Below are 18,441 nucleotides of genomic sequence, written 5' to 3' on the forward strand. Positions count from 1 at the left end.
CTCTGTGCTATCTGGGCAAGACCAAAAAAATTAGTGAGAAGGTAGAGGGAAAATGGGCAGCAGCAGTGGTAGAGGGTAGTCCTGCCCTATGCTATGCCTAGGGAACTTCCCAACAATTCAAGGGACATTAAGGAAGCTACCATATACCCAATCAGAAGAATTTCCAGTTTAAGGGAGGCTGGGCAAAAGAGGATCCATGATGGAACCCTGTGATAAAATTTAGAAAGTAGAGGAGGAAAGGAATCCAGAACTAGATCTCATGCCAAAGAGATGAGTGCAATGGAGAAGGTCGCAGCCACATTCTCCAGAGGACCTTTACCTGCTCTGTTTGAGTAGCCTATTATCTGGTATCAGCCAGTGAACTCGTAACAGCCAATAAGGAAGGAACGCTTAGTCTCTGAAGTAAGAAGATAACCACCATTTCCTACTCTAATTGTCCTTGCCTAATACACCTGAGGAGTTAACACTTAAGGAAGGGGGAAAACAAGGAGGGTAAAGAGCTCAACACACAACCCTTCCCCCACCTAATCCAAGAAAGTAGACTACAGGACAGCTGAGCTTGAGTTGGGGTTGGGGAGAGGGGTAAAGGGATACGAACGTTTGCCTTATGCTTGAAAATAAAGGTTTAAATAGTGAAAGACTGAGTCTAAGTATTGAAGTATTAGAGAATTTTCTAAAAGCCAAGAGTCACCAAGAAGTTATAGAATCTTGACAAAGTGTCATTAAAGGTATATATTACCCACCAGGAAAGAGAATATAAGCAGAGCAGAATGGAGGTTATATCCCTATTATTTGAGACCCTTACAAAACAGGAGCAACAAATGAAGATGAACATATTGAGACTAGTCTGTGTCTTTAAAACAAAACCAGGGCAAGACCAAGGTGCTGCCAGAAGGAAGGCCAACAATATGATTAGCAAAATACACCAGAGTATAACCTCTAAGATTGAGAGTCTGGCTCTCATCTTCACTTTTTAATTTTTTCATTTTGCTTATGTGCATGTGTCCTAGTATCAACTAGATATAAGAAAGCTGATTTGTACCAAGCCAACTCACAAGAACTAACCCAGCTCAAAAGAGTGTCTGTGATATGTGAAACTGAATATGGTTTATTTATTAAAAATATAGCACTATATCTCAGAAATTATAGGAATTTGGACACTGTTATCCAACTCCTTAGGTAAGTCACACAAGTAGAAAGCTGTTTTAAAGGAATGGACTCTGAATATAGTAAGCAGGCTAAAGATTGGAGGTATCAGATGACATCAGATCCTGAAATCCTGCCACATCCAGCACTACAATAATATCCAGGTTGTTACCTGTTTTGTGGTCCAAACAAGCTATTTTCCTGAGCCAGGGACTCCCATTGACAAGATGGCCCTGGAATGACCCTTGTAGGCTTGGTCTCTGCGACTCTTCCTTACCAAGCTTTGAAGATGGAGGAAAGTTTTGATTATAGGGACACATAGTCATTCAGCCATAATAAATTTCTAGGTGTCTCTTATGTGCCAGAAACTACACTTGATACTGAGGTGTGTAATTTGGAAGTGCGGCATCCCATAACAATTCAAAAAAATGTTCAACTGGTCCAATTTCTTCTACTTTGGTCAGAAGGTAACCTCAGTGCAATTGAAAAGAGAGCATACCAGGGGTGAGGGGTTGATTGGTGGGACAACCACACTTGAAGATCCTCAGTGCTGAGCCCCAGAGACTCTGCCAACCTCCAGTCCCTATAATGAAAGGTTCTGACTCAATCACATCACATTCCATTAAAGAATTGGAGCCCCTCTATTTTTTTCTTCTTTCACAAATGGTTGCAGCAATTGCTTTTTAAAATGAAGATATACAAGGGGTAGAGGAAGGGGAGGTGGGCGGGGGGATGGGGTGACTGGGTAACAGGCACTGACAGGGGCACTTGATGGGATGGGCACTGGGTGTTATATTATATGTTGGCAAATTGAACTCCAACAAAAAATATACCAAAAAATTAAGATATATGTCCCGATAGCTAAAACAAAAGGATGCATCTGTACATGAATAGAGGGGGAAAGATTTGTTTTTTTTTCCCCCCAGAAATATTATGTTTATTCTGAAGGAGAGCAGAGTTTGGGGCACCAGGAAGCCCCCTACATGGCATCTCTCAGGGCCACGGAGGATCCTCTATCAGACAGAGAAATCAGGCCCCAAGAGATGTGTCACACAGTGGAAGAAGGGTAAGCAGATGGTCTGCTTTTTCATCCCTATAGGCTTTCCCTGGCTATACTTAAAGTTTGGGGTTTATGGCTGCAGGCACAGGGCCCATCCACTTCTCTCCCAGCAGGTGTGTCAGCAACTCCATCCGATCAGAGCCAAATAGCATGTGGGTTTGGCCATCCAGATGGGCCACAGTGACTGGCAGCCCAAAGGCCCTATATTTGCCGGATGCCTCAGTGTTCTCCTTGAGCTTGTTTTTCACCTTTGGTGTTACGATCTTTTCCAGAAGTCCCTGGGCTTGTTCTGTAGACATGCCGGCCTTCTCTGCAGCGGCTAACATGCTCTGAGGTTCTGTGATGTCTTCATCCCGTGACCAGACACACATCCATAGTTCCCTGGACACTTCCTCCAGCATCTCTGGGTGTTTCATGTTCACGGCAGTGAGGAATCTCATGGCTGATAAACTTCCTTTTTCAAGGATCACAAAGAAGAAATCCTTGGGGAACTGCATAGGAACCTGGACATGCTGTCCTCGGAGTCTAATGTCATTTTTCAGGTATTGGGCTTTGCGGGGAAGCAGAGCTGGCAGCTGGTTTCTGCTGCCTTTCATGATCCCTGCAATGAGGCTGGGCGCAACTGCAGGTTGATGTTCCAGATGTTCTTATACCGGCACAGGACCTCGAAGCCCAGCCAGGAGTAGGGGGACAGTACATCCTAGAAGAGCTCCAGGGTAGGCGGCAGGGGCCCCTGCTGCAGCGGCGCCAGGTTCCTTGCCCCAGGGTGCAGCGGGGGAAAGGGTTTTAGAAAAAAGGTTGCAGGAGAACATGACTTAAACACACTTCTGTATGAAAATACAAGTATAAATCTATATTTACTTCTTTATTTCATTCTGTATCATTAATAATGATGGTAAGGGTAGTCTGTAGTTGTAATAATTATAGCAAATTCTTATACAGTGCTTATTGTGTACCAGACTCTGTTCTAAAGGCTTTACCTGAACTTATTCATGCATATGTCTTGGTACACAGTTATCATTATTGTTGTTTTGCTCAGGTGGACTTGCTCAGGAGCCCGTGTTCTTAAGCACTACACCATGCACCTCCAGCAAGGCTCCTGCGTGAATACTCTCTAGAGCCATCTTCTCCCTTCCCTGATAGGACAAATGTGCAGCCAGCTGTGAGCTTATGGTAAGTGTGCGTCTCCTAAGCTTCTCAGTTCTCCAATCCCAGCTTCTCAGTTCTCCAATCCCCTCTGCAGTCCGTTATGAGTAGACATAGCATTCCCACAGAGTCTCAGCTTGTAGCCGTGGTTTAAGAAATGCTCAGTTTATGGCTCACTCCTCCCTTAGATTCCCTAACAGAAGTAAATCATCCTAATAGATATGAGAAAAAAAAAAAAGGTGCAGATAAATGGGCATATGGTCTAAAAGAGTCAGTGTACAGAGAAACCCCTGCCAGCTAGAGAACATCAGTGATTTTCTCTTCATTTGCCATCATTCCTGTTCAACCCAGCAGGAAGGCAAAGCAGCACATTAATATTTGCAATAGGACTCAGAAATAAAAAAAAAAATGACTTTTGAGTCTTCTATGTGATAAGTCTTTGATTTCTTCAGAAAGGTGGTAGCAGAGTAATTCACAAGCAGTGGAGAATAAGTCTTTTTCAGTATTGCCTTCCCTTGATTTTTTTTAAATTTATTTTTTATTGGTGTTCAATTTACTAACATACAGAATAACCCCCCGTGCCTGTCACCCATTCACTCCCACCCCCCGCCCTTCTCCCCTTCCACCACCCCTAGTTCGTTTCCCATAGTTAGCAGTCTTTACGTTCTGTCTCCCTTTCTGATGCCTTCCCTTGATTTACACGCTCTGATACCAAAGGGTATCAGGATATATTTTTTGGATATAACCAAAAAAAGAATTGCAGCCATCTCCTGACCAAACTTTCCACTTACTGATGGCAGTTACTTAACCTCAGCTAGGGAATTTTTAGTGTGGGAAGAAAATCACAGTTAGCAATTGTTGATGGCAAATAGCTGGCCTTACGGTGGAAAGTCAATAGATCCAAAGTGAAATTTAAATGGAATTTAGAATTTGGTGTAGGCCTGAGGCTAACTATGTAGGGATTCCTGTGCTCTCAGCCCATTGTCAGACAGTGAGTAAAGCCTTGTGCCTGTGGGGTCAGACAGACCAAAGTGTGAGATGGGTCTCTACCACATGATTTCCTGGTAGTGTTGCCTTGAGCCAAATTTTTAACATCTCAATTCCTGTATCTAAGAAAGGGAAATAATTGGTTATCTAGTTCATAGATTTCTAAAGGAATTGAATACAGTGATATAAAAAACATTACAAGTCAGTACCAAACAGTTGTTCCACAAATGTCATTGAATATTACTATTATCATTATTTTTATAGTCCATTGTAGAATTAACTATCACATCTCTGTAGATTTATTTTTTTAATTATCAAAGTGCTTATTGAATATGTTCTTTCACTAGTATCTTAGTTTACATTTCTGAAATATTTTAGAATGAGTACTGGTGTCCAAGTAAGGATGCTGCAAAGTAAGAGTGTTGACTCTCAGTTGCTACGAAATCATGATTAGTGTAGAAGAACTGACTTTGCCTCTCTATAAAGGACAAAGGAGCCTGCATATTTTAGCTGGATAAATAGTTTATCCAAAATTACACCTTTGAAATTAGCTGTATATATGTCCTACCACCAAATGTTTCTCAAGGGTCATCAAATAAAGAATAAAAGCATAAATAAAATAGCACCTGATCTCCTCAATCATTTTGCTCTTGTTCTTCTCATGGTGAAAAGTAGGCAAATATTCCTCACTGAAGACTCTAGTCCTTCCAACCATGCAGAGGCTTCCTAGCAATTTTGTTTGTTGGGATAAAAATCTTTGGGCAGCCCGGGTGGCTCAGCAGTTTAATACCGCCTTCAGTCCAGGGCATGAACCTGGAGACCCGGGATCAAGTCCTCACGTCAGGCTCCCTGCATGGAGCCTGCTTCTCCCTCTGCCTGTGTCTCTGCCTCTCTGTGTGTGTGTCTCTCATGAATAAATAAATAAAATCTTAAAAAAAAAAAAAAAAAAAAAAAAAAACTTCAGACAGCCCAGGTGGCTTAGCAGTTTAGCGCCACCTTCAGCTCAGGGCCTGATCCTGGGGACCAAGGATTGAGTCCCAAGTCGGGCTCTCTATGAGGAGCCTGCTTCTCCCTCTGCCTATGTCTCTGCCTCTCTCTCTCTCTCTCTCTCTCTCTCTGTGTCTCTCATGAATTAATAAATACATAAAATATTAAAAAAAAAAACTTCAACCAATGGCAGTCTGTGGTTTCCTATTTTTCTGCCTTAGGGATCTTTCAAAGAATTCTTCCTCCTACCTATTTATGTTTTTAAGCTGCTAACCCCTAGGCTTTTTTCCTTTTTTTTTTTCTGACAAGTGGGGACCCAGTAACTCCCCCTTTTCCATCTTATGCCTGATTCTTTCCATTCAATCAGCAGAAGTGAAGCCTTGGAAAGCTGTGTGCAACCAGAATTCTCCTCTTGGCCTCTCTCCTTTCCCTTCAGCTAATGAAGATGTTAGCTTCATCAGGCTTGCCTAAAAATGGTGGGTTTTGGTATAGGATCCTTTCTTCTATGAAAATCTGGCAAGTGATTTAACATTTGCTGGGGCTTTGGGATATCTGATTCTCAGAACAAATTCCACCAATTAGTAACCGAATACAATGGCACTGCGTCCTCCACATACCTAGCATTTCCCTTGATTGTAACATGTACTTCCTGGATAGGACACAGAAAGTAAAAACAATGTCACTCTACAGATGTAGAATTTAGGGATCAGAGGAATGGATGGCTTTTCTTAAATGGAAGAGGGAAAGTGTAGCTAGACCAGAACCTTCCAGTTCAGCACTGTTATGTGGGATTGGGTTCAAAACCTCTGCTTACTGCCAGGTAAAATTCTCATCCTGTGCCCAGGCTCCAAAGTCTCTATTGCCATGCACTGCCTGGCTTCACAATGGAAGCAGCTTCACTGTTGTCACAGAGAAAAAAAAAAAAAAAAAAAGTCTTTTTCAGCTTCAGATTAGAAGCAATTAACAATAGCAAATTAGGAGATCTAAAAGGCTAGGTACCTCAAGGATAGTTACTCATTAAGTAAAGAGTGATCAGAAAATTGAAATGCGCCATGATAGCCAGTTCCTTAGACTCAAGGTGAACAGAGAGGAAAATCATGCTAAGCTTCATCTGGAGTCATCTGCACCCTGCAGATGCAGAACGGCCATGCCTTCCAAACCCCTGATGTTCCAAGACTCTCAAGTGATTTCAGAGACTCTGAGAGTTAGTTCCAGGTCTTCCTGAATATGTCCTTTTTGCTGCTGTATAGCATCTGACACTTATCTCTCCTTCCAGTAAAATAGTCACTTTCATTGATGTCACTCATGAAGGCTTTATAGCTACTTCCTACCAAAGGATGTGGCGGTAGACCATGCTGCTACCACACCGAGGTCACCTGGCTGAGGACCAGTACACAGCTGCTGCCTCCCACCACTCAATACGTGAACACATACACACACTCTCTTTCTCTCACACACACACACACACATACACACAACCACATACCTTTGGTTGTCACAATCACCATACCAAGAATGCTGCCCTGTGCTCACTTCTTGTGTATATCTTAATTTTTGCATAAAACTGTCTTATTATACTTAACCGTCTTCCTTCCAGAAGTTTGGACAAGACTTTGTTTGGGTGAGAAGGGAGTCGCTAAGAAGGCCAATCTCTGTGACAGCTTTCTAAAATTCTCTGTATCCCTTATACTGCATACCTTTGGCAGTGTGGGTCTTATTCATGCTTTTCCTTCTCTGGACACTTACTTCCCCTAGACCACCAACTAAAGATTGTAAGACAATTAATTGGGTTGTGCCCAGCAGTCACATTTATACCACTGTTTATCAGAGTTGGGAGCGAAATCCCACCTGAATTGAGCGAGTAAGAGCCTTTCCCTGGAAATATGAACCCATACCAAGAAGGTCCAGTCGAAGACTGAGCTTCTCACATGGAGCAGACATGAAAAATCCTGACTATAGAACACAACACTCTTCTGCCTTGGGAGTGAGCAGTGGAGAAGGCTGGTTTATAGACAGAGAGGAGCATAAACGGTTTACAGACAGAAGCATCAAAGACACACAGAAAGAGAACCTGGAGACTTGTGAGTTCTGGTACTTGTTTTGTGACTCTGGCTGCATTCTTGCACCGTTCTTGGAACCAGAGTTCCAAGAGACTCCCATAACCCAGAGGAAAATGTTTCATAAAATTAGATGAATATCCTTAAGCTACTATCAGTTTATTCAAATTCAGAAAATAAGCAGCACTTGAAAAATTCTTACAAAATTAAGTATATGTTTCTATAGATAATAGATAAAAATATAAATCTATCATGCATCTGTATCCATATACAGCAAAGAATTTTTAAGCCCTTGATGCTAAATATAAGTAATGAAAATGTTTAAATACTCTGTCCTTTAGGTTGTTATTAAGTTGTTTCTATTTGTCTGGTTCAAAATACCACTTTTCTTTTTAATTTTCTTTAACTGAAGGATAAATAACTGTAAATGGAAGGAAAGTTGCTTTCTAGGAACTCACTAATATACTCTCTCTGGTACTTGTTCTACTTCCTCCAAAGCATCTTTTATGTCAATCTTTGGCCTACTTAGATCACTTGCCGTTACCTGGTCTGAATTTAGAACCTTTCCTTCACACCTCACTTCTCACAGATACATGCGTGTAGGGCCTCATGGTCCCACACTGCACTTATCTGGCCTGGTTTTCCAGCCTTGATAACTGTATCCCTTTTACCGGTGGATGCCACCCAAGAAATTTCTTGACAGGGATAATTTCTCTCTGTCTTTGAATGTCTCTCATGATCTACTTTCTCAGACCTGTGACTTCAGTTTGGAACTGTGACATTTGTGATGTCCTGAGCATACACTGATTCATGTAAGTAACTGACTCTGTAATGAATAGTTACCAATAGTGAGAGAGACAGGCATCCACCATAATGGGCCATCCTAAAGTGAGATAATTTTTCAATTTTGGGAAACAAATTCATTTGCAGTTTCAGAGTACAATTTTATATGTTTTAGTTTCTAGTTTGTGAGAGTTGAAGTCAAGATTTCTTTTTTTTAAGATTTTATTTATTTATTCATGAGAGAGAAGCAGAGAGAGAAGCAGAGGCGAGAAGCAGACAGAGGGAGAAGCAGGCTCCTCACAGGGAGCCCAATGCGGGACTTGATCCTCAGACCGGGGATCACTCCCTGAGCCAAAGGTAGACGCGCAATCACTGAGCCACCCAGGCGTCCCGGAAGTCAAGATTTCTACCTCAAATAAAATAACCAATTATAAAAGTAACAATTTATATAGTGGGGGAAATTGTGAGCATGTGCCCTGGACCAAGTCAGCTACTTGTTCTGACACATAATTGAGGACATAGTAGTCTGTCCAACATTGGGAATAGATCACTCTGGTTGAGCTCACTAATAAGGTATACCAATGGCCCAAACAGTATATTTCTTAAGATTTTTTACTTTGACTCTAAGGAGATTTGTTACTTTACCTTTTAAATTTTCCATAATTATTTATTTACTTATTTATAATCGAAGTATAATTGGCATACAATGTTACATTAGTTTCAGGTGTACAGCATAGTGACTCGACAACTCTATATGTTCTACTATGGCCACCACAAGCGTAGCTTGTCCCCACATAATGATTGTAATATCATTGACTAATTTCCTATGCTATACTTTTCATCCTGTTGACTTACTCATTCTATAGCTAGAAGCCTGCACCTCTCACTCCCTTTCACCCATTTTGTTCATCCCCCATCCTTATCCCTCTGACAGCCATCAGTTTGTTCTCTGTATTTATAAATCTGTTTCTGCTTTTTGTTTGTTCTGATTTTTTTAAAACTTAAAGCACTTTTAAGGTGCAATTCCTCTGTACCATAAATTCCCACACCTGTGCAGCAGCCAATGGAAACAAAGCAACATCTGAGCTTTGGAAGCTCCAGGGAATTAGGAAAGCATAAAATCTCATTATTGTTTAGTCTGTTCTCTCTTCCTGACAGAAGGGCCCACCCCATGCTGCCCTTGTCTGCTCAAGGTGCTGTTCTGTGGTCACCTGTGCCTCCTTCCTGAGTATCCTTTGCATTTTCCTGTTTCTCATCTCCTCTCTGCCTGAGTCATCTTAGCACCATTTCTGTGTGTTCCTGGAAGTTTCTCAGTTTGCCTTAGGTGCATTCCTTGCTCCAGACCACCTATAGGCCCCTGCCCAAGGCTGATGGCTCCTGTTTGTTCCTTTTGACACAGGCAGAGGGAGAAGCAGGCTCCATGCCGGGAGCCGGCCGCGGGACTCGATCCCAGGACTCCAGGATCGCGCCCTGGGCCAAAGGCAGGCGCTAAACCGCTGAGCCACCCAGGGATCCCCCCATTTGACTTTTTAACTTCCAGAACCAACTGTATCACTCCAGGTGGGCAATTCTGTGAAAGCTATATAGGGTCTCCACTACCTTCCCATATTTGTAATTTTTTCCACCATGAACAAGAGTCACAGAAAAGCCATTTGATTTTCCAATCATGCTTCATGGAGTTTCAAGATATAACAAAAGTGCCTCAGAATAGGAGAAGAGGACTCTGAACACACTAGCCTCAGAGCCCCTCATCTGTATCCACCAGAGAAATTCTTCTTTTTAAATTTGTTTTTATGTAGTTCTCCTTGCAATGATTTGGGTGAAATGTATGAAATACTATTAAAAAGTAAAATCCTTGCTCCAGGGGGAAAAGTTGGTTCTTTATAATATTAAGTTTAATATCTTTGTTTATGAGACCTCTTTAGATGCTGTAGGATGAAGTACTGCATGTGTAGGTAGGTAATTAGAGCACATGGGGGTTTCCTTTTCATTGATATACTTAGGAATATGGAAATCAGGAGAAGGAATATGGAAATCAGGAGAAGTAAGGAATATATATATATTTTTTTACACCAAAAACTTCATGTTGTTTATAAATGCAGGGTGAGGCACATAATAGCCTTCAGTCTAGGTAGTCAAATTTCTGGTAAATGTCACGTTTCTCATTTGGATGTGAGGGAATACACAAAATAAACAGTATCCTTTGCTTGGCATAAAAGGTAAGTGAAAATAAAATTCAGGGTTAAATGCAACCATAGCCCACATGCAGAATTCACACAAAAATCAGGCTGCATTTTGTCTGAACAAAGGATTACTATAAATCCCCCCCAAAATATGTAATATTTGTAATTGGTGTAGGCTAAATGTCTTAAGAGTTGAATAATTACTTACCTGTTTTGCATTTTTCAATTTTATTTACTTCTGGCTCATTCTTTAATAATGATAAAACTCTGCCTTGTCCTCTTATACTGTCTTATGCTTGACTCTTTACAGACACTTGCCACCACATAATCTAGTGGCTGACAAGAAACAGCAGTAGTATCTGAGGTTTCTGTTTAAGTCTGGATACTATAATTAAAAATATATTCTATAAATTATTCGAATGTATATGATGTTTAAAAGTACATTTACACTGTTACTAACTTGTATCTACACATTTCCTTAAGTCGGAGGGGTCATTGGAAAGAATAGGGTCACAGAGCTCGGGCTGAAAGAGCAGAGTGGGGAAAGTCCTGGCTTTGTTATTAACTGTGAGACCTGAAATCCAACACAGGGAAGATTTCTAAGCTTATTAAGCAAGAGTGAGGCACAGAGGGCATAAAAATTAGTTCCTACTGGGGTTTTGGTCACTCAGTCCAGAGTGTCTCATCTGTGGTGCTTCACGTGAGTTTCAGATAGGCAGAGATCTGAGTGTAGGGTAACTAACATCCCCAGACTAGTCTCGTCCTCCAAGGGCAGCCTCCATTACTTATTCTTGGGATAGTACATACAAAATTTCTGTGTATGCCATGACATGAAAAAGTTTGGGGGGGAGGGGTGGATAAACTGCTCTAAATCCCAAGAATCGAGGTAATGCCTTCCTCACTTATTCAATTCAAACAATTATTCTTTATTAAACATATGTAAGCATTTTGCTGACCGACTAAGATCTAATCTAATCTTTAAAGCGAAGTTTCACCTATTGAGAGAGGCAGGCACAGGCAGATACATTACCTTGGGATCTGAGAGTGATCTTTCTATGTCAATACTAAAGACAACTACAGCTCATCTTCTGGAGAGTAGCGTTCAAACTGATTTGAGAGGTGAGGGAAGGCTTTGTTAGGTAAACTCACTGGGAAGGAGCATATCAGGCACTGAATATGGGCCAGCCACAGCAAATGGGGACAAGCTGTAACAAGTATGTAGTCGGTTCTTGTGCATGTGATGGAGAGGCATGATGAGGAGGTAGAATTGAGACCTGATCACAGTGTCACTTGTACATCCAAATAAAAAAATAAGCATTTTACCTTGTTCCTTAGTGGAGAACCACTAATGAATTTCAAACATGGAGGACCTGATATTATGTTTGAATTTTTTCAAAGGTAAAATATACTATGTGATGATTAGACAGAGTAAAGACAGGCTGGTTACAAAATTGTTTCCTTAACCAATTTTTATATATCTCTATTAGGTCTTGTCCAGGGAACTGAGACCACAACACTGAACACAGCAAAGAGAAAAACCTGCTTTGAGAGAGCTTATCCCGGTGAGAGGGCAGACCGCACACATGAGGTGACTAAGTGCTATGTTGTCAACTGGCTGGTGGTAAATGCTAAGGAGAAAACTGAAGCAAGGGAAGCAGATAGAAAGTGTTTGAAGGAATTGTGACTTTAGCTTGTGTTGTCAGAAAAGCCTTACTAATAAAGTGATGTTTATGGAAAGACTGGAAGGAGGTGAGACAGTGAACCATGTGGACATCTGTGGGAGGAACATGCAGGAAGAGAAACAGAAAACACACACCTCCTGAGGCAGAAGTGTGCCCGGAGGCTCCAAGTCCAGCTAGGAGATCATGTGTGTGACTCAGAATGTGTGTGAGGCAGCGCATTTATACGGGGCCTTGCAGGTCACTGGAGGGACTTTGGCATTTACTCTCAGGGCATAGGGAGCTATTGGCGGCAGGTGGAATGCTCTTAAGATTAATCCAGTGAGAGATGAACTGAGACATTGGCAAAGGACGTAATTAGGAGATGAAGAGATGTATCAGGAACTTCTCACACAAAAATGAATGAGGGGAAGCGTGTAGGGAATGCAGGAGGTTGGCCAGAAATGAGTGCCCACCTCGAGAAGGAAATGGCAGACCCCTGGCCCCAGCTCCAGACCTTACTGAACGTGGGAGTGTGCCAGGGGGATGTGGTGACAATAGCACCACCCCTTTACCTGAAGTTTACTAGCTAGGTGTCCTTACACAGTATAATGTGAAGCCTAACTCAGCATGGAGGACAACGGCAATCTTCAAGCAACAACTTGTACTTAAGCAAGTATTGAGATAGCCGGGGATAATTCTGTCATCTCGTTGAAGAATGCACATGATTTGTTGAAAGCTGTGATTTATCTTTACTTTCCCATCCTTTTAAATTTGATTATTAGAAAAACATAAGAAGAAAGCCATAAAATAATTTCTTTTTAAAATGTAATATCTCTTAAGTAATTTTTTTTTTAAATTCATGCTTTCCAGGGAAATGTGTGGCCTTCCATTTAGTTGACGAATACAGCTAAAACTGAATTACATAGGTATGAAGAGGGCCATTCAAGAGGTTGAATTTAATGATAATACACGCTTTTCACATATAATCAAATATATATTGTGTATACTTGCTTTTTTTTCATATGTACTTTATTAGTTTCCTATTGCTGCTGCAAAGTTACTGCAAATATGGAGGCCAAAATAACATTTATTCTGCGACAGATCTGGAGGTCCGAAGTCCAAAATCAGTTTTATTGGGAAAGGCAAGGCACTAGCAGGGAGATCTGTCTCCTTGCCTTTTCTAACTTCTGTAAGCTGCCTACCTTCCTTGGCTTGTGACTCCTTCCTCACATCATTCTAACCTACACATCCCCTTCTTCCTCTTCCATAGTAAAATCTCCCTCTGTTTCCCTCTAAGATATAATGATCATCACACTTTGGGCCCATCCAGAATAATCCCTGTATCCCCAAATCCTTAAAATTCTCACATCTGCAAAGTACTTTCCCATATAAAACAATGACAGCTTTGACGGATGATATAGATATCCCTATGACACCACTATTCACATACTATATCACTTTATGAATTATAAAGGCAGTTTATTGTAATATAGAAGCATATAATTTAAGAACAGAAATAGCTCACATTTATTTATTATTTATTTATTTATTTATTTATTTATTTATTAAGACCTTCCTTTTTTTAAATTTTTATTTATTTATGATAGTCACACAGAGAGAGAGAGAGAGGGGCAGAGACATAGGCAGAGGGAGAAGCAGGCTCCATGCACCGGGAGCCCGACGTGGGATTCGATCCCGGGTCTCCAGGATCGCGCCCTGGGCCAAAAGCAGGTGCCAAACCGCTGCTCTACCCAGGGATCCCGAAATAGCTCACTTTTAATTCCTACTTCACCATTTAATAATTACTTGATCTTGGGAACATCCTGACTTTCATTAAGCCTTGGACTTCCACCCTGTAAAATGGACATAATGCTTTGCAGAATTATTGAATGTAAGAAAGGATAATTATTGTAGCATCCATTGATTAAGTACTTAATATGTCTTTGTGCTGGCTCCTGCAACAATAAATAATACAGACATATCCTCAGCTTTACAGAAAGCAGGACAGAGTCATAAGACAAACTTGAAATAAGCAAAAGCACTGAGCAGTGATGGATGCCAGGACAGGGGAACAGATGTCATCATGTTAGGATAGATTGTGTATCATCCAAAAGACAAAGCAAAACAAAAACAAAAAATGAGCAACAAAAAATCTTTGAAAACTGAGGTTGGCTTCTAAGAGGGGTGACTCCAAAACAAAACCTGGAACATGAGAAGGAGTGGGCAAGTCAGGAAAGAAGGGTAAGGATCTTTCAGGCAGAAAGGTCTAGGACACATTAAAAAAAGGGGAGGTACTTAATAAATTTAAAATATAATTTCTGTAGGAGTATATTATGGAATTGAAAAGATATAGTAAAAGAGGAGCCTAAAAATTAAGCAGGATGAACTAAAACAGGCCAGGTAAGTCATGTTGGAGGTTGAGCCTCTGAAGCACAGACAGAACTAACATTTTCAAGGCCTGGTGGTGACAGTATCGCAACGGTGCCACAGAAAGATCCCCAGACAGCACCTTCCTGGAGGCAAGAAGGGCACAGCAGGGCATGCCCTAGGAGTCACAATGCCTTGAACATAGGAACTGATGATTGGTTTATGGAAAAGTAGAGGAACTGTGTTGGTGTTAAAGAGTTAGAATAGATAGGACTTGAGGTATGTAAAGGATGGGGGATAAGAAGTAATTAAGATGAGGTCAAGTTTCTCTCCTGGGTGAATGTTGGCAATAAATTCTGAGACAGACTGAGTGGACGCGTGTGTGGAGGGAAGGGATCGGTAGTGAACCATCCGTTTTAGGTATGTTGGAGATTGAGATGCTGCTCAAAGTAGCTAGGTGTGAGCAGAGTCTATAAAAAGTGTCAATATCATATTTAGGTAGAAAGGCTGTGATCTGCACTGCCCAGCATGCATGTGTAGATTAGGGCAGGTAGAGGGATGTACCAGGTAACTCGTCACCAGAAGAGGTGATATGTGGACTCTGGAATGGGGGAGAAGCCAGGCAAAGATAAAACAGTGGGAACAGCATTTCAATGAGAAACATCACATGCGAACCCAACTACAGATATTTAAAAGAGTCTGATTCCTTTCATATAGTTTGTGAACTAGAGAAGTTTCAGAGACACACTGAAAAAATAAAAACCTTCCTAATGTGAGGTTCATGGGTACCAGAGATGTGAAAAGAGGGATGTGGAAGTAGTTAATCCCAATATAAAATATAGCAGAGAGTCACGCAGCTCAAATGAACTATCTTTATATCTGTCTAGGCTTTTTTACTGTGTTGAACACACACGCACACACATACACCCGAGATACTATCTGTTAATGGACTTGGATTCCTCTGGAGTCTTCGCTCCTTTTTTTTTTTTTTTTTTCCAACATGTGGCTGTGCTCTTGTTAGGCTGACCCTGGTCTGCAGGATGAGGGAGAAGCAGAGCAGGATGGACAGGGATGGCACAAGAGCCTGTGTTTGTGCAGCATTGAATCAGGAGCATCCGAAGTGAACCTTACTGACTTAGATTGAAATGGGATGATGGATTGCCCTGCACTTGACTGTTATGACAGCTGTAAAGCTCAAATCAGCTCCTAAATGGTCAATTACCGGTGGGGCACATAAACAGAGGCAGGCAGGGAGTGGAGGATTCAATTTCCTTGAGCTATGTTGCCTGTTTTTCATTATTTCACTCTAATTTATTTGGAGCCTTGGGCTTGAGTATTTGGTTCTTCTTGATTTTCATGCCTAAATGACATTTTCCTAGTTCCCAGCTCACCTTCTGTCCTTTGTCAGCTTCTAATGGGCTCTGCTCTGACCATGAACAGCCTGGGGTGCTGGCGTGAGCCTATGGGCTCCGGAGTATATTCAGTTTGGTTAATTCCCATAAATATGTTTTAAGTAATTATCTGAGCAAGAAACATGAGCACCTACTGTGGGAACTGACCACCAGGCACATGAAAACCAGTAGCTCAATAACATCAGCCTCCAGTCAAACTTGATAAAAAATGCCAGTCTCTCTCCCTCTCATGAAGCCAACAAACATGTGCTAGTGAAGCCTTTGCTACTGTCTTACAAAACAACTAAACAAAAAAATCACTTCAGAAAATCATTTCTTTCTGCAGTTGAAAAAGCAAGGGCACTTGCTGCCACCTCCCTCTAGACTTCTTTAGCTACAAAGAACAAGTCAAGAGAGTCCAGTCAATCTTTTTATACTAGAAAAAATTACCACTAAGCAACTGACTTGACTGGAGCTTTCAGAAAGAACGTGTCATAGTTAAAGCCCAGAATGAAACAAACTGGTTAGATACCTCACTGCTCCTGAGCCTAATTTCCCAGCTAGGTGAAGACCAGGTATGTTTGTAGTAGTAAGAAGAACATGAGAGCTAAAAGTTACCATTTAGTAATTATACACTATTTTTACACCAAAAACAACCAATTTTTAATTTTCAAACTAAAGTTTAAGATGATAAAATAAAAATAAATTATCCAAGACCATACATCAGGGCCAAATTTTGAAAGCAGGTCTCTTAAGGGCAGCATCTGCACACTCCAGTAGGTTCTTGATCTTTCAGTAGATGCATCGAGCAGAGCCTACTTTGGATTCATACAGTTTTCTCATTGCTCATTCTTGTCCTTTCTGCCATTTAATCATGGCGTGTCCTGTACTCTTGAGATAGGGCACATAGAGGGGGAGACATTAGTTTTGCAATAAGCTATACTTGATTTCACGTCCAGATCTTGCCATGCACTCTAGCCTCAGTTTCTCCATTAATATAATGGCATATGGTCACCTATTTAAAAAGTTCCATAAGGTGCATAGCATATTGAGTTGCTCTTGTTCCCTGAGAAAATGAGGATATTTATTTCTACATATGCATTCCATGGTGTCCTTGTACCTTAAAGTAGCCTCTTATTCATCTTTTTTCTCCCCCCATCAGAATATGTTTTTACAGAATTGACATCAGTAACTTACTGTAAAGTCAGGTCATTGAGTTGATGATAAGAAGCTCATTATCTTACTCCTCAGACAGACCATTCTATCTCTGAATGTGTCTGTTAGAAATCAAATCATTTTATGTAGTTGAAACACTCAATATTAAAACTTCTATTTGGCCAAGTTGTCTCTCTCTTCCCATGACCTGTTTAAAAACACTTTTAATGCCACTCTAAGTATGAACTACTCCAGGCTAAACATGGCAAGTTTCTGCAGCCACTGCACTTCAAAATGATATATACATCTGTTTTTCTTTCTTTCTTTCTTTCTTTCTTTCTTTCTTTCTTTCTTTCTTTCTTTCTTTCTTTCTTTCTTTCTTTCTTTCTTTCTCTTTCTTTCTTTCTTTCTTTCTTTCTTTCTTTCTTTCTTTCTTGAAAAAAATTTGAGTGGACTTACACATAGAAAGAATAATATAATAAATATTCATCATAACCATCACCCAGTAGATGAGATTCTACAGTGAAGAGTCTTCAATAAGGAGGGTAAATTTCCAGCAGCATATGGTAAAAAGTTCACCAACAGTGGTGGCTTGAGTTGTAAATCTGGTTCATTTTCCTTCATTTTTTAGAATATATTTGTGACCTGCCTGAGGACAAGGATTGTGTAATTTATCACAGTATCCCCAAACCCTGGCACTATGGGAAGAAAAAGATAGAAAGAGCAGGAGACAAATTGGGAGAGGTGGAAAAAAATTTAAAAGACAGGGAGAGAGAAAGGTTAAGTAGAGGGAGAAGACGAAGGAAAGAGATTGGTGGAAAAAAAGGAAGATGATTTCAGGAATAGGAATCTATGATGGTTTTGAGGATTTGATGTACTGTTATCAGTTTTATTTTCCAGGGAAATTATGATATATTAATTATAGCAAATATTTGCATTTAGCTTTAAAATTTGTAAAGTTATTTGGTACAATAATCACATTTTATATTATGATAACAAATAATAAAATTAACAATTCCCCCGGCCAGATTGTGCCAGAGGAAAGATAAAGATTTCCATTGGGGATATTTGTCATTTCAGTGATAAAGCAAGTATTTGAAGAAAATCTAAAACTATAGTCTTTGTCCTTTGAGATAAATAAAAACCACTGATCTATGAACTTTCTCCCAAAATATAACAAAGAAATATATAATACTGAATTTACATTTAGAACTTTGTTTAGCATTGTGTTTATTTATTTATGGACAAGGACTCACATGGGGATTAAAAAAAAACACCTAAATGTAAGAAAGGGAAGACTTTTAAGTATTCTTAAGTTAACATTAAGAATTTCTGTAAGACTTCAGTAAAACCGCAAACCAACTTAACTGTGGTTACTCTAATAACCCCCGATGATGCAACTAATCAGAAGCTAATATTCCTGCTAAATTGTTGGAGATAACACAGCTGTCTGGTGACATGAATTTACATATGGATAAAATGCAACCAGTCTTCTTAATTTCCCTGAGGATGTAAACT

At 40.4% G+C, this 18,441-nt stretch overlaps 1 pseudogene; it reads right to left on the reverse strand.

Moving 5' to 3' along the window:
• Positions 1 to 2,237: 2,237 nt before the first annotated feature.
• LOC119877293 overlaps positions 2,238 to 18,441 on the reverse strand; it is a 77,360-nt pseudogene continuing 61,156 nt past the window's right edge.

This window comes from Canis lupus, chromosome 19 (genome assembly GCF_011100685.1).
Source record: "Canis lupus familiaris isolate Mischka breed German Shepherd chromosome 19, alternate assembly UU_Cfam_GSD_1.0, whole genome shotgun sequence".
NCBI lineage: Eukaryota > Metazoa > Chordata > Mammalia > Carnivora > Canidae > Canis > Canis lupus.